Source organism: Equus przewalskii, chromosome 1 (assembly GCF_037783145.1).
Source record: "Equus przewalskii isolate Varuska chromosome 1, EquPr2, whole genome shotgun sequence".
Lineage (NCBI taxonomy): Eukaryota > Metazoa > Chordata > Mammalia > Perissodactyla > Equidae > Equus > Equus przewalskii.
In genome coordinates this window covers 118399195-118412178 of record NC_091831.1, presented here as the reverse complement: position 1 = coordinate 118412178, position 12984 = coordinate 118399195, and the positions used below count along the sequence as shown (strand labels likewise).

The window sequence follows — 12984 nt, the reverse complement described above, 5'->3', positions numbered from 1 at the left end:
ATGGCAGGGAGGGTAGGTGGGTTTTGTTCTAAGAGAGAGAGGAAGTTGCTAGAGGGTTTTAGGCAGGGAAGGGACCTAATTTAATTTAGGCTTATTAGTTAATTTGGGTTCCCCACACTGCCTTGGCTGCTGTGTGGGCAGCAGAGTGGAGAGGCGCAAGGACAGGGGGTGTGATTCAGTGGCTGGGGGTGGGCCTGGCCCAGGACAGACGGGCAGAGAGGAGGCTGGGTTGAGACACACTCAGGACTTGTCCTGGGTTGGATGGGGGAGTGAGGAGGGGGGAGTCACAAGGGCCCGCAGGTTTCTGGCTTGCATGGCTGGGCCGATGGTGGAGACGTTCACAGAGGCAGGAGCACTGGACGAGGAAGAGTGGGCAGGCTTGGGGGAAGATGAGGGATGAGGAGTTTGTGGGACATCCCAGGGCAGATGGCAAGGATGTCAGGATCTTGGTTGTAACAATCATGTGATTTACATATTATTGTTATTTACATATTAGGTGAGGGATCTGAACTCAGAAAGGCCACAAGCTGTAGTGCTTGGAGCCAAGACAGGAACCCAGAGCCGTAACCTCTAGAGGTGTGCCCCTGAACCCTGTCTAGTCTTATGTTTGGGAAGAGCAGTGCTTTACTCAAGAGGATGAGTTGTGAGCAGTGACATTTCAGGCGTGGGTGGGCAGGTTGTCTCCCAATGTGGCCACCTTGGTCTTTGCCCAGGGCCGTGTCTGGAGTCAGTCATAGGCTCTCCCCTAGGATCACACTGTAAGGCTCTGGGCCAGGAGGCCTCAGCTGCCCTGGGGAGGGTCAGGGCAGGTCAGCCCTGTGGCCCCATTATGCCAGAGGGGATCTAGAAAAATACTTCAACTGCTCAGCCTGAGAAGAGGTTTAAAATTAGCCCTGAGCTGGGGCTTTCTGAGGACAGAGGAGCCCAGGACAGAGTGGCTCCCTGAGGTTCTGCCACCTCCTACTGCCTTCCTGGACGTGCGAGGGGGCTTGGGACTTACCTGCCCCCATCAACAGGGGCCCCTCCTCTGCTGGCCTGGTGGGCCACCGAGAGGAGGGAAACCCCTTGGCAGCCAGAGGGCTGGGTGGAAGAAGCCCTGGGCTGGGATGGGAGTCCTGGGGCTGCCATTCACCCCAGTGACCTCAGTGTCCCTACCTGGACAGTGAGCCTGGTGAATGAGTGAGGCCTAAGGCCTTTTCCCTCAGGCATTCTAGGATCTCCACCTTCTGAGGTGGGAGCAGAAACACATCCCAAAAGTTTGAGTTGTGAAGTTGTGGTCAGGGAACAAAACTGGCCATGGGGCCTAGAAAATGTGCCTGGGGCGATGGAAGCGGGGCTGGGGTGTGTGTGGGGGCACCTTGAGTCAGATACCAGCAGCACAAAAGGAAGGTGTGTGTGGGGGGTGTGGACACGAGAGGCAAAGGGCTGGGGGCCACACACTGAGCCCACAGCCTCCTGCCTCCTCCCTGCCAGAATGAGCCAGTTCATACAATGAAGATTAACCAGCAGCTTTCCTAAAAGAAGGTGGGAGCCTGGTAACCCTCCTCAGGGCTGACTATCACATTGGTCTCTGGTGTGGACTGGCCACAGTAGCTGGGGACTGTGTCAGGACTCAGTGTGTGAGCTGGGTCAGGACTGAGAGTGTGAGCAGACTCAGGGCTCAGTGTGTGAGCAGAGTCGGGGCTCAGTGTGTAAGCAGGGTCGGGGCTCAGTGTGTGAGCAGGGTCGGGGCTCAGTGTATGAAATGGGTCAGTAGTCACTGTGTGAGCAAGGTCAGGGCTCAGCCTGGTTCTCTAGCTGGAGCTCCGCTGGGGCCGTTTCATACCCTGCTATCCTCACGCGCTCTCAGCTCCCAGTGCTCATCTCCCCCATGAGGCCGGGTATTTAAGTGTCCAGGGCTGACACTCACCCACTTTGGGCCTTAATGTGAAAAATCCCAAAACCCTGGTCAAGAATCTGGTCCTAACGTCTGTAGTTTCTCCAGAACTTGCCACAATCCACGCACTGTATGGGCCCCTGAAAATGGGTATTATTGTCCCCATTTTAGATATTAGGAAACTGGAACTCAAAGAGGAGAAATGACTTTCTGTGGTCACCCAGCTAGTTAAGTGGTGGAGTCAGGATACAAACTCTCTGTCCCTTTCCCCCTTTGCAGGCTTCCTCAGTGTCCCTCCTGGGCGCCCAGGGGGCCCTCAGCAGAGCTCTTCCTGCCCAGGTCCCCCTGTGCAACCTTATTCCTTTTTCCATCTAGATTGGGGGCTGTGAGGTCCAAGGTGTGAAGGCAGGTCCTGTCCTTACGGGGCTGGGAAGGGGCGGAGCCTGTCTCCAGGGACCCATAAATCCCAGGGGTAAAGGAATGTGGCAGTCCATGTGGAGGCATCTCGGCATCGTGGTCCTGGATTTGAGTGCTTTGGGGGTGCTTCCCAGTACCCCTGACATCACCTCTATAGGCATTTCCATCTGTTGCTTCCAGGAAGTGGTGGGAAGAGGCCACCCCACCTCCTGTAGGCCTGGACATCTCATGTTGCAGATGGGACAACTGAGGGCCACAGAGGGGAAGACACTGTGCCAAGACATACAGTATGTTAGTAGAGAAGAGGGCCTAGAACCCCAGGGTCTACCTCCTACTGCCAATATTCCTAAGGGTTTTCTCTCTCAAAACCATTATATAAACTGAACACTCAGGAACACACAGAGGAATCATATCCTAATGGTGGGACTCCAAGCACTGGGACACCTGTTCTCTTGGGCCTTCTTGAGCCCTCTACTAGCCTCAGACATGTCCCAGTGACAAGAATCCGCCCATTTCTGACTCACTTAGAAAATTTCATGGGGAGAAGTAGTCCAGAATTTGAGTGAAGTACCAGGAGTGAGGGGACTGAGGGCGGTCAGCAGGAGGCCGCACTGACATGAGGGGCAGTAGCCCCTTGCGTGGCTTGTCTGCACTCTGTTATGTAAACCCCGGCAGGCCTATGAGATGGACAGGATCATCTCATGTCCCAGCTGAAGAATCTGAAGCTCATTAGGTAGAGTGTAGAGTTTTCCAACCCAATTCTCTCCCACATCTCCCTGATCTAAAGCCAGCGGGTTTCCACCAGCCCCTCTGTGTGCCCAGACTGTGGCATAGAAAAGAGAGAGGGAGACAGTTTCCTGCCCTCAAGGAACTGCTGAGAGAATGAGATTTAAGTCAAAAGTAAAAGGGAGCAAGCACTACATTAGGTCTCAGTGCTGTGGGCACAGATCACAACCATGCCAGGAGCCCAGGAAAGATCAGTGCAGCTGGAATAGTCAAGGAAAGCTGGGTGAAGTTTAGGCAGGAAGAGGGCATTGGGAAAAGCAGGCATAATTAAAGGTGTGGGGGGTGGGGGTAGTGAGTGAGTGGTGGTTAAGAAGGCAGCAGCCAAGAGCTGTCCATGGTGCGGAATGAGACTGCACCCACGGGGCTTGTCCACAGTTCTTCCTGGACACCTTGGAGTGTCCCTTCTCATGTCTGAGCCTCAGTTTGCTCACCTAGAAAATTGGAGTACCAATACTCGCATCGTGGCCTTATTGAAGGCCATGGAGAGTCGTGCTGAGCACACAGCCTGCATACGGTCAATATAGGCATTGGGAGGGTTGGCTTGTCTGGAGTGTCACCACCCCTCTTAGGTGTCCCCCAGCCTTTAGGCCTGGACACCTCATGTTTAAGATAGAGCAGCTGGGGACCAGAGAGGGGAAGACACTTGCGCCAAGAAAGACAAGTTAGTAGAGGTGGGGCACCAGAACCCCAGGGTCCTACCTCCCATTGCCAATATTCCCAGATGGTGCCTCTCCCAGGCTGAAGAGCCTTGTGGAAACCAAACACCTTTGAGGACTCAAAGGAATGATGCTCTAATAGAGGGATTCCAGGCACCTGTTCTCTTGGGCCTTCCTGACCCCTCCACCCCCACTAGCCTCAGCCCACAGGTAGCCTTGTCCTAGCTGGGCTGAGCTTTCATCTCTCTTTAAAGACACCCTCATCCCCCCAGGCCTCATGCAAAGTCCTTCTCAAGCCCCGTTGGCAATATCAGGCCTCCTAGGTGCCCCATCTCACCAGGGAGATGAGATGATTTCCGGCAGGGGTGGAGTAGGGCAGAGGGCTGCTTGAAGCCAAAGGAGAGGCCTCTCTCACCCTCCCCTGCCTCTTATCTCCTCATCTTCTCAAACTGCCCAACGACCTGAGCCCTGGGCTTGGGACAACTTGCAGCTACTGGGAGAGGAGCCCAGAAGAGTTCACCCCCAAAGGCCCTGCCCAGTCCTGCTGTTGATGCCTGAAATACCCTTCAACTTCAGCCCTGTGTGCCCTTCAGCCTTTGGCATCTCCTTGTCCACTAGAACCAGACAGTCCTGGGTGTGAGTCCCAGCTCGGCCATTCCCATCTGTGACCTTGGGCCAGGGACATAACCCCCTGGGGCCTGTTTCCTCGTCGAGTGGGAGTGATAACACCTACTGCCCAGCGTTATCAGACAGTCTCAGTGTGGGAGATGCATGGAGTGGCAACCACTGCTGCTTTTGTCCTTCCTCTTTTCCTCTTCCTCCATTCTGCCTGTTAGAGCCCAAGAGCTTCTGGAACCTGGTCTGTGGGTGACGTCGGCCCTGTGGAAGACAGGAAGGGGGAAGCTGCAGGTTTAGGCCACACTCTGCACCAGTGTTTTAAACACTGGGAGGGTCAAACAGAGCTGCCACCCCAGCCACTGTGTAACCTCTGACCTTGCTGCCTCTGACCTGGCTCTGGAAGTTTCCCTCCCCCCACCCCTGCCCCACTCACCCAGGCTCAGGAGGGGCCACTTTGAGTGGTGCTGAAAACACTGGGCAACTTGCAGACCTCGGCCACTGGCGACTCCCACCTCACCTACAGCCAGTCCAGCCAGAGGGAGTCTAGGAGAGGGCAGGCTCGGCCTCAGCTCCGCCTCAATCTCTCTGGGCACAACGTGCTCACATGGAGCCTAGCACAGAGTGAGTGTCCCAAATGCTTCAGCTATTATTAGTAGTAGTAAGAGGAGGAGGAGTAGAGCCATCTTACTTCCTAGAAGAGCAGTGTGAGGCCCAGAGCAGCTGAAAAGCCACTACCTCTGTGAAGGCATCCAGGCTCTGCCCCTTCTCCCCTAAGTGGCTCTCCTTCTTTTTTGACTTATTTCCGTTTCTCTCCAATGCTGTGGGTGCCATGAGGAGGCTGAGCCCAGGAGGCCCCTCTGCCCAGGGACCCTCCACTTGGGTGCGCCCCACCGCTAGCGCTCATTCTCCGCACTGGCTCCCCTGCAGGCCTGCTGAATTATTGAGGAGTGCTAATGTGTGTGGTGAGAGCAGGGCCTCTGCCCCAGTGACCTTGGCATCTGCTGTATCTTCTCGCCTGCTCCCTGGGGCATCTGCCATGTTTTCCTGCAATGTCCTCCTTCCTGTCAGCCCCTTCCCCACCAGGTCCAGTGGGCAGAATTCTGACCTCCTCACATCACTACTAGCTGATTAGTGGTTAAACTCAAGTCAGTAAAAGTTAATTGAGCAAAAGTGTGTGTGAGGCACTGGGGATGCTGTGAGGACTGGAGTCCAAGAGGCCCTGCCACCAGGGAGGGGCAAGGGACAGTCATCCCCTGCCTACTGTGCACAGTAGGCACACCTACTGTGTGCCTAGCACCGGGTGGTTCTCTCCTGACTTGACCACCTGCAGAGGTGGAGGCCGCCCTGGTTTACTGATGAGGAGAGTAGGGCCCAGGTAAGTGAGGAGCCTGCTGCGGAATGCTGAATGCTCCATGTGGATGTGTTGGCCTTAAGGCCTGCTTTGTGACAGGAAACTGGAGGAGAGGAGCCGCTCCTGAACTGACCAGGTGGTTCTCATCAGTGGTAGCAGGGGTGTGGAGACAGGCTGCTCTCAGCTTTTCCTGACACGTGGCTGGGCCCTTGGGAGCCCGCACTCTGAGGAGGTTGTTAGCTCGCCTTGAGCACAGGGCAGCTTGAGGCCATTGCAGTCATGGGGCTGCTCCTCCCTCCTGGGGCTCCCTGCCCTCTGCCCCTCCCCTAGCTCAGCCCTGCCGCTCCCCTCTCCCTACAGCCACCTTAGAGGGCCCAGCCCAGCTCTGGGTCCTCCTGGTGTGTCCTCCCTGACCCTTCTCCCCCTTGGCCCTGCCCTCATGCCCCCTCCTGTCCTCAGGTGGGCCTGATGGCCCTGCCATTCCCCACCTGTGCCCCTCCCGCCCTTCCCGCCTCCTGCCCACAGAGGAGGTGAGTGCCCTCTACCGTGAACTTGCCTCCTTCCACCTCACACTTTCTCTCTGGCTTTCATCCTGTCTTGGAGGAATAGTTGCTTCTACTCCAGACTGAGGCTCATCCCTGCCCCCGCCCACAATAAGCCCCCGCTGTCAGGCATCCCCTTCCCGCAGCTCCCAACTGGCCTCTGCCCTTACCTGTTCACCAGATCTGGAGGATCTCTGGGTCCCCTAAGCCAGTCGCCATTCCTGGTCACCCCTGAAGTCTCTTGGGCCAAAATGGAAGCTCTCTACCACCTCTCGCTAATGGAGGCTGACAGTAGCCCTGGACTTCCACTTACCCCATGTGGCTGTGGAACTTCTTGGGTGGCACTTCTGGGTCTCAGTTTCCCTTTCTGTTGAGTGGGGCCTGCAACATAGTGGGCACTCAACAAATTCTGCTGAATTAATGAACTAAGTAAGTAATCCCTGGCCTGTCTGCCTCACCTGAGTGTTGTGCAGATCAAAGTAACTAGTGGATTTAAAAGGGCTTTGCAAAGTGTGACGGTGTTGTTTGGACGAGAGCATCCGTGATGCTCAGGGTGATGTTCCTCTGTTGGTATTATAACCACTGCCCTCACTCTGCAGATTCTGCCTCCCACAGACCTTTTGTATCCACCCCTCCTCTCCATCCCTTTCCCGCTCAGGCCCCATCATCTCTCCCCCGGCCACTGCTTCAGTCATAACTTGGGTCACTGCCTCCTCTCCCGCATGATCTATCCTCCACCCGGTGGCAGCTGGAGTGATCTTTCTGAAGCACAGATCAGACCCTGTCACTCCCCACTTAAACCCTTCAGGCCCCCCATGGCTCTTGAGATAAGAGCAAGCCCCTGAGTTGTGCACACAAGGCCCTCCCTGGTTGGGGGGTGGGGGGGCTGTCTCCCTCTCCAGCCCACTGTTCCTGCCCCTGGGCCTTGGCACAGGTCGCCCCTCTGCCTGCAATATCTTTCCCCTCCGCTTTCAAACCCAACTCCTTTTCCTTCAAGACTCTTCTCAAAGATGCCTTCCCTTGGAAGCTTTCCCTGACCCCCAACCCTGGATTGGATGCTCCCCTACGCTGTTCCCACAGCTCTTTGAGCTCCAGCTCTCACACAAGCCTGAGTTGCTGTTGTCTCTTATCTCCCTGTGGCCCCCAACTCCTCCCTCAACTTGTCCCACTGGACTGTGAGCCCCCTGATGCAGGGTCTTGGCATTTTTGTACCTTTAGTTCACAGAAAGCATTAGAGAACATTTGCTGAATGAATAATGAATGAATCAATGAACAAGCTGCCTGCCAGGTGGTGGGGACTCTGGGCTGACCCTTGGACCTACAGTGGGCAGTGGGCAGCACAGCATGCCTCTACCTGCTGGGGAGGCCTTCCTTTCTGAGCGGCCCATGAGGCTGTCGGCACTGTCCTAGAATGGCTCCTAGCATGGTCTTCTATGCTCTTCTGACCTGGCCCCAGGCCTATGGATGGTCCGGCTGCCACTTTGCTCTCGCAGACTCATGTCCTGGGATTTCTGTTTTCCTGGCCCGGCTTACCTGGCGCTGACTGTCTTCCCATGAGTGTCACCCTTCACTGGACCCAGCCCAGGCCTGAGGTGCTACCACCTCTGCTCCTGGTTTCTGCCAACCCCTGTCTCCAAGCCTGCAGATCCGGGCAGACTCCAAGGTGCCCAGTACTGGGTGTGGGAGGGGGTCTGGAGAGGGTGGGAAGGAGGAAATGCTGCCTCGCTCAGTGGGGACCCTTAAGGCTGAAGACCCACATGTACACAAAAACGGGAAGCTGGGAGGCCCAGAAGGAGGGGTTCTGGCTGTAGGAGATACCTGTGGGTGGGGGTCAGGGAGGGTTTTCTGGTAGAGGTGGTGCTGCCCTAAGGGGGCCAGTAAGGACGAGGGGGAGGAGGTCCTCACCGGTGGGCAGAGCAGCGTGAGCAAAACTGTCCTGGGTGCCTGCTCTGTGCTGGGCTCTGTGCCAGCTGCAGCCCCGCAGCACGGCCTTTGGTGGATATGATTAGCTCCATCTAACAGACAGGGAGACAGAGATTTCAAGAGGCTCAGGGATGCACCCAGGGCCACCCGCTGTCCCCGAGGCACTGTCAGGCCTCGACCCCAGGTCGGGCATCTTTTTAGCTCCTAAGTGGAGGGAGCAAAGGAGAGTCTGGGGGGAGGGAGGCTGGCGCCCACCACAAGCATCAAACAGCTGCTCACTGTGACTTTCCGGGGAGGGGGTGGGGGTGGGGGGTGGCTTTCCTAGCTGGTCCTGTTCTTCCCTCCCCTCGTGGGAGAGCCCTCACGATGAGAGGTTCCCGCTGCCCCCTCCCCGGAGAGGCCGGCAGTTTGCCTTTTCAGAGGATAATTCCCCATTATACAGAGATATTTAGCCTAATAGAAGCCGACAGATCATTCAGGGCAGTAATGTACTCCGGCTTCAAGCGTTTAGTTTCCTCAGCCTGAACTCCCAGATTAAAGGCTCCTTGCCCGCGCCTGCCCCGCGATGGTGCCTGTGACCTTGACTGCAGTGATGGGGTAGGTTTCTCCCTTCCTCCTTCCCTCCCCCTCCTTTGCTGGCTTCCTCCTCCCTCCCTTTCTCTCTCTTTCTTTAAAAAAAAAAAAAGGTGTTTTTCTTCTTAAATATTCAGTCAAGAGGCTGTTGCTTAAACCATGCATGCTCTGGGGACAGGCCAATTGTGTTCAGCTGCCAACGGGGCATGGGAACACCTGGCTGGCCCAGTACACTCCCACAGCCGTGTGGGGCTGGCAGGTGTGCTGCACCTGGTGGTCTGTCTGGGCAGCTGGACCTTCTAGCTGGGTATAGGCAGACAAATGCTGGGCAGATGGCTTTGTCCGGGGCCAGAACTGGCCCCCCTACTCCCTCAGCCCACCTCCCTGCCCCAGGACTGGCCCACAGGGGTCTGGCCTGACTCCCTCAATGACTGGGGTCTCCTTGGGCCTGGGCATCCAGGGAAGGACCCAGGGAACACTAGTGGCTAGATTGGAGGGGCAGATGGCAGCAGAGGTGGCACTTGAGGGCCTTTCATTGGTCAAGAGGGCAGCTTCTGGAGCTGCCTCCTTCTGGCCCCGGCAGGGCCCACTTGTCAATTGTCTGTTCCTGCTGCTCTGTCTTGTCTTTGTCTGCCCTTCTCTCTCCCTCTCTCTGCCACCCTCTGCCTCCCTTTCATCTGCTCTTCTGACTGCCGACTTGAGCTGCCTTGCACTTCTGTGGAGGCAGCAGGGAGTATGGAGAACACTGGCTATTTGGAATCAGCCTCTCGTTGGTTCAAATCCTGGCTCCAGGACTTATAAGCTGTTTCTGTTCAATTTAATATTTTGAATTTGAGCAACTTCCTTAATCTCTCCGAGACTTCGTCCCTCACCTATAAAGTGAGGGGCTTCCCCTTGCCTCACAAGGGTGTCCTGAAGGGTCCCTGTGTGATGTGGTGAGGAGTGGTGTGGGGGTGGCAGCTGTCCCTGCCTCAGTGATCCCAGTATGCTGGGTGATGCTCCCACTCCTCCTGCCAGATGCCCTCTCTCTGCCCCTCTGGCCAGGAAAGGTGCAAGTGGTCAGGAGGGGCACCTGGAAGGTGGGCTCTTGTTCCCTTGATCACAAGCCGCCTGGGTAGATGTGAGGGGGAAGAATGAGGCCAAGCTGGAGGGACCCTTCTCCTTGAGGTCGTTTCCTGGGTAAAGCCTAGTGTCTGCTCCTGGGTCTGGTTTGAAGGGATCGACTTAAGGGGCCGTGGCAGGACTCCCAGGGGAAGAAGAGAGGGTGGAAGAGCAGGACCTGTGTAACCTGGGAGGAGAAGACTTCTGGGTTGGGATCCCCCTATCCCAGGTTTTGAGGGGGGTGGACAAAGAGAGCCTCTAACCTTCAGGGCTGGGGAGTCTTGGCAGCTGGATGGAAGCTGGGGTGAAGGCGAGATTCCTGCTCCTTCTGGGGCAGGGCTGGTTGGATGGCCTTTGGGAGTACAGGAGGGGAAGGCCCCTAGGTGTGGGGCCATAGGGGGAATCTGGGGCTGACATGCTGTGGGACCCTGGGCTGGTCCCATTTCCTCTCTGGGCCTCAGTTTCCTCATCTGCTAAATGAGGTTAAGCATCTTGCCCTCTATGCCTCATGGGGTGGGTGGAAGATCCAGTTAGAAAATAGATGGGGCTGTTCAGTGATCTATAACGGAGTAATAATAACTATGATTCTGGATATTACCTTGCCTTCCCTTCGCTCTCTGTAACACCCCTTTTGATCCACACAATCTAGCCCTGATTCATATAGTGATAGAATTAAAGAAACTTACAGCTGAAAGCAGCCTCCTAATGTAGTACAAATCCCCGCTCAACATACGTGGTTCTCAGACCTCTGCTTGCATGCTCCCGGGGACAGGGAGCTCACTATTCCTCATGCTGAACAGAGATTTATCTCCTTGGAATCTTTTCTCACCAGGCCTAGCTCTGCTCTCTAGGCTCATAAATGCCACCTGTCTCGTCAGGCACCTGAAGTCCTGACCAGGTCCCTGAGGCTTCCCTAGGGAATGTGGGTTCTAAGCCCACCTCTTCTTGTCAAGGCCCCTGTGAGCAGACTCCACTTTATCAAAGACCTTTGAGACAGGTACATCAGTGACTGGGCATGGCTGTCTAGAGGTGGCAGCACCATCTCCAGAGCTGGAGCGGCTGGCTCACCCAGCCCCCATGTCTCCTGGCCACCAGGCTCCAGAGAGGCCACGACTACCTGTCTGTGTCTGTGTCGCTTGTTCTTGGAGCTACTCACAGAACTCACCCAGATTGTAGTAACTCCCTCTTGTCCACTTTGGCCTATTCGCAGGGCAAGTGGAAGGCTTTGAACAGGGGACCTGCCTCCCTGATTGACCCCTCCCAGGCTGGACCTACCTTCAAGTCTCCATCCTGGTCTCTGCCAAAAAAGTGGTTCCAGGCAGGGCCAAGGACCAGCCCTGCCGATGCCAGTGAGAATCCACCCTGGGGGCCAGTCTGACCCACTCTGCCACATTCTTAGACGTGGTTATTTAGCTAACCCCTGGGAAACCTGGCCATAGTTTTCTGTCTCGTCCACAAGGATGTCACGAGGGCCTGGCTCATGGCCAGCTGGAGAGCACATCACCCTTTTGAGCAGCCAGGAGGGGACACACAGTTCTTCTACAAGACTCTCTGGTAGTGAACTCCTCAAGCTTGCCATTGTCTTCCTGGTGCTCTGTGCAGCGCTTCTGGAATTTCTATTTGAATGGATCTGAAACTTACCAGTGTAAGCACAAATTGGCTGTTTTAGTCCCTTTTTTAAGACAAAAGGGGAGGGATGCTAATATGTATAAATGCCAGCTCTTGACATACATCATTTCTCTGAATCTTCATCACAACTTTATGTGGGAGGATTGTGGTACCGCTTGGAAGATGAGGGAGCTGAGCCGTGGAAAGTGGAGTAACTTACCCAGGGCCCCACAGCTACAAGGGCAGAGCCAAGACTCACACCAGGATGGTCCTACCCTCAAACTCTTGCTTTTCCCAGATGCTGTGCCCCATGCCTGTGTCCCCTCCTACAACTTCTCACAGGTTCAGCCAGCACGTTCTTCAACAAGAGTGTTCTGGGGGTCTGCTCTGCACCAGCCCCTCTGCACCCTCTCTCACCCTGTCCTGTCCTTTTTGGACAATCTTGTCTCCTGTCAGCCTGAGGGTAGTGCCCAATCTCCCTGTCCCTCCCTACGTGCCACACACAGGACCAGGGGACAGAGTGGAGGCTCCGGGAAGAAAGATGTACCCCGGAGGGATGTGAGACCCAAAGGTCTCCATGGGTGGCTCATCTGCTGTGTTATTTTTAACAGATATTTTTGGTTTGGAAGGCCTGTGTGTAAAGCAGTACGTGTCTGTGGAGAAGATCTAGGAGTCATCCTTGTTCCTTTTCTTACCTTACCCCCTCAGATCCAGCTCATCAGCCAACTGCTGAGGAGCTGGTTCCGCTACAGCGTAGATCCTGAATCTGTCTAGTCCTTCCCTCACCGTGGCCTGAGCCTCGTTTCTTTGTCTTGGGCAATTGGTCCCCTGCTCCTGTGCCTGCTCCCCTTCCATCCTGTCTCCGCTCAGCAGCTCTGGCGGAACTTTTCACAGTGAAGAAAACGTCGCAGCCCTTCCCTGGTTAGAACCCTTCAGTGGCTTCTCATTTGCATTCATTGGGATGAAGTCTGAAGCCCTTGCCAGGCTCTGAGGGCCCAGCCTCCCTCTGCCTCACTCCTGGCAGTTGCCCCGCCTTGGCCCACCTTGGCCCAGCACCTGGCCTACCTGCTGCTCTGCAGAAACATCAGGCTCCCTCCTGCCTCTGCTCCGGGCCCTACAACTCCTGCTCCAGGCTGGGCTGATTTCTTATCATACCGGCATAAATTCAGACGTGACCTCTTCCCTGATCCTCCAGCTGCAGTAACCCCTGGCCCCACCCGGGGATGCTCTCTCACGTTACCAGGTTTGATTAATTGTCCTGGTCACTCTTGGGAATTATCTTGTTTGTTTATTTGCTTATCGTCTGTACCCCTGTCCACAGGAGAGCACAAAACTTGTGTGTCTTGTACCCACTGAGTCCCCAGTACCTATAATACACCAGCATCTAGCAAGTGCCCAATAAGTATTTGGTGAATGAATGAAAAATAACGCAGAAACATGTAAAGGAGAAATAGTAGATTTTGCAATTGTGGCTATAGTAGCAGTCAATAATGTGACAATTGTATGTGTGTGTGTGTGCGCGTATGTAAACTG

General features: G+C 55.4%; 1 protein-coding gene across 10 annotated transcripts in view; it reads left to right on the top strand.

The window, feature by feature from the left end:
• LINGO1 (leucine rich repeat and Ig domain containing 1) overlaps nucleotides 1-12984 on the top strand; it is a 209762-nt gene that overhangs the window by 114548 nt on the left and 82230 nt on the right. The window contains exon 1 of one of the 10 annotated variants that reach the window (XM_070621031.1): nucleotides 8503-8766. The exons of 8 other annotated variants lie outside the window; for them this stretch is intronic. The gene's annotated coding sequence lies outside the window, so the exon portion shown is untranslated. Of the gene's footprint in view, nucleotides 1-8502; nucleotides 8767-12984 lie in introns of those variants that run through there. One more of the 10 variants, XM_070621016.1, reaches the window with a different exon arrangement.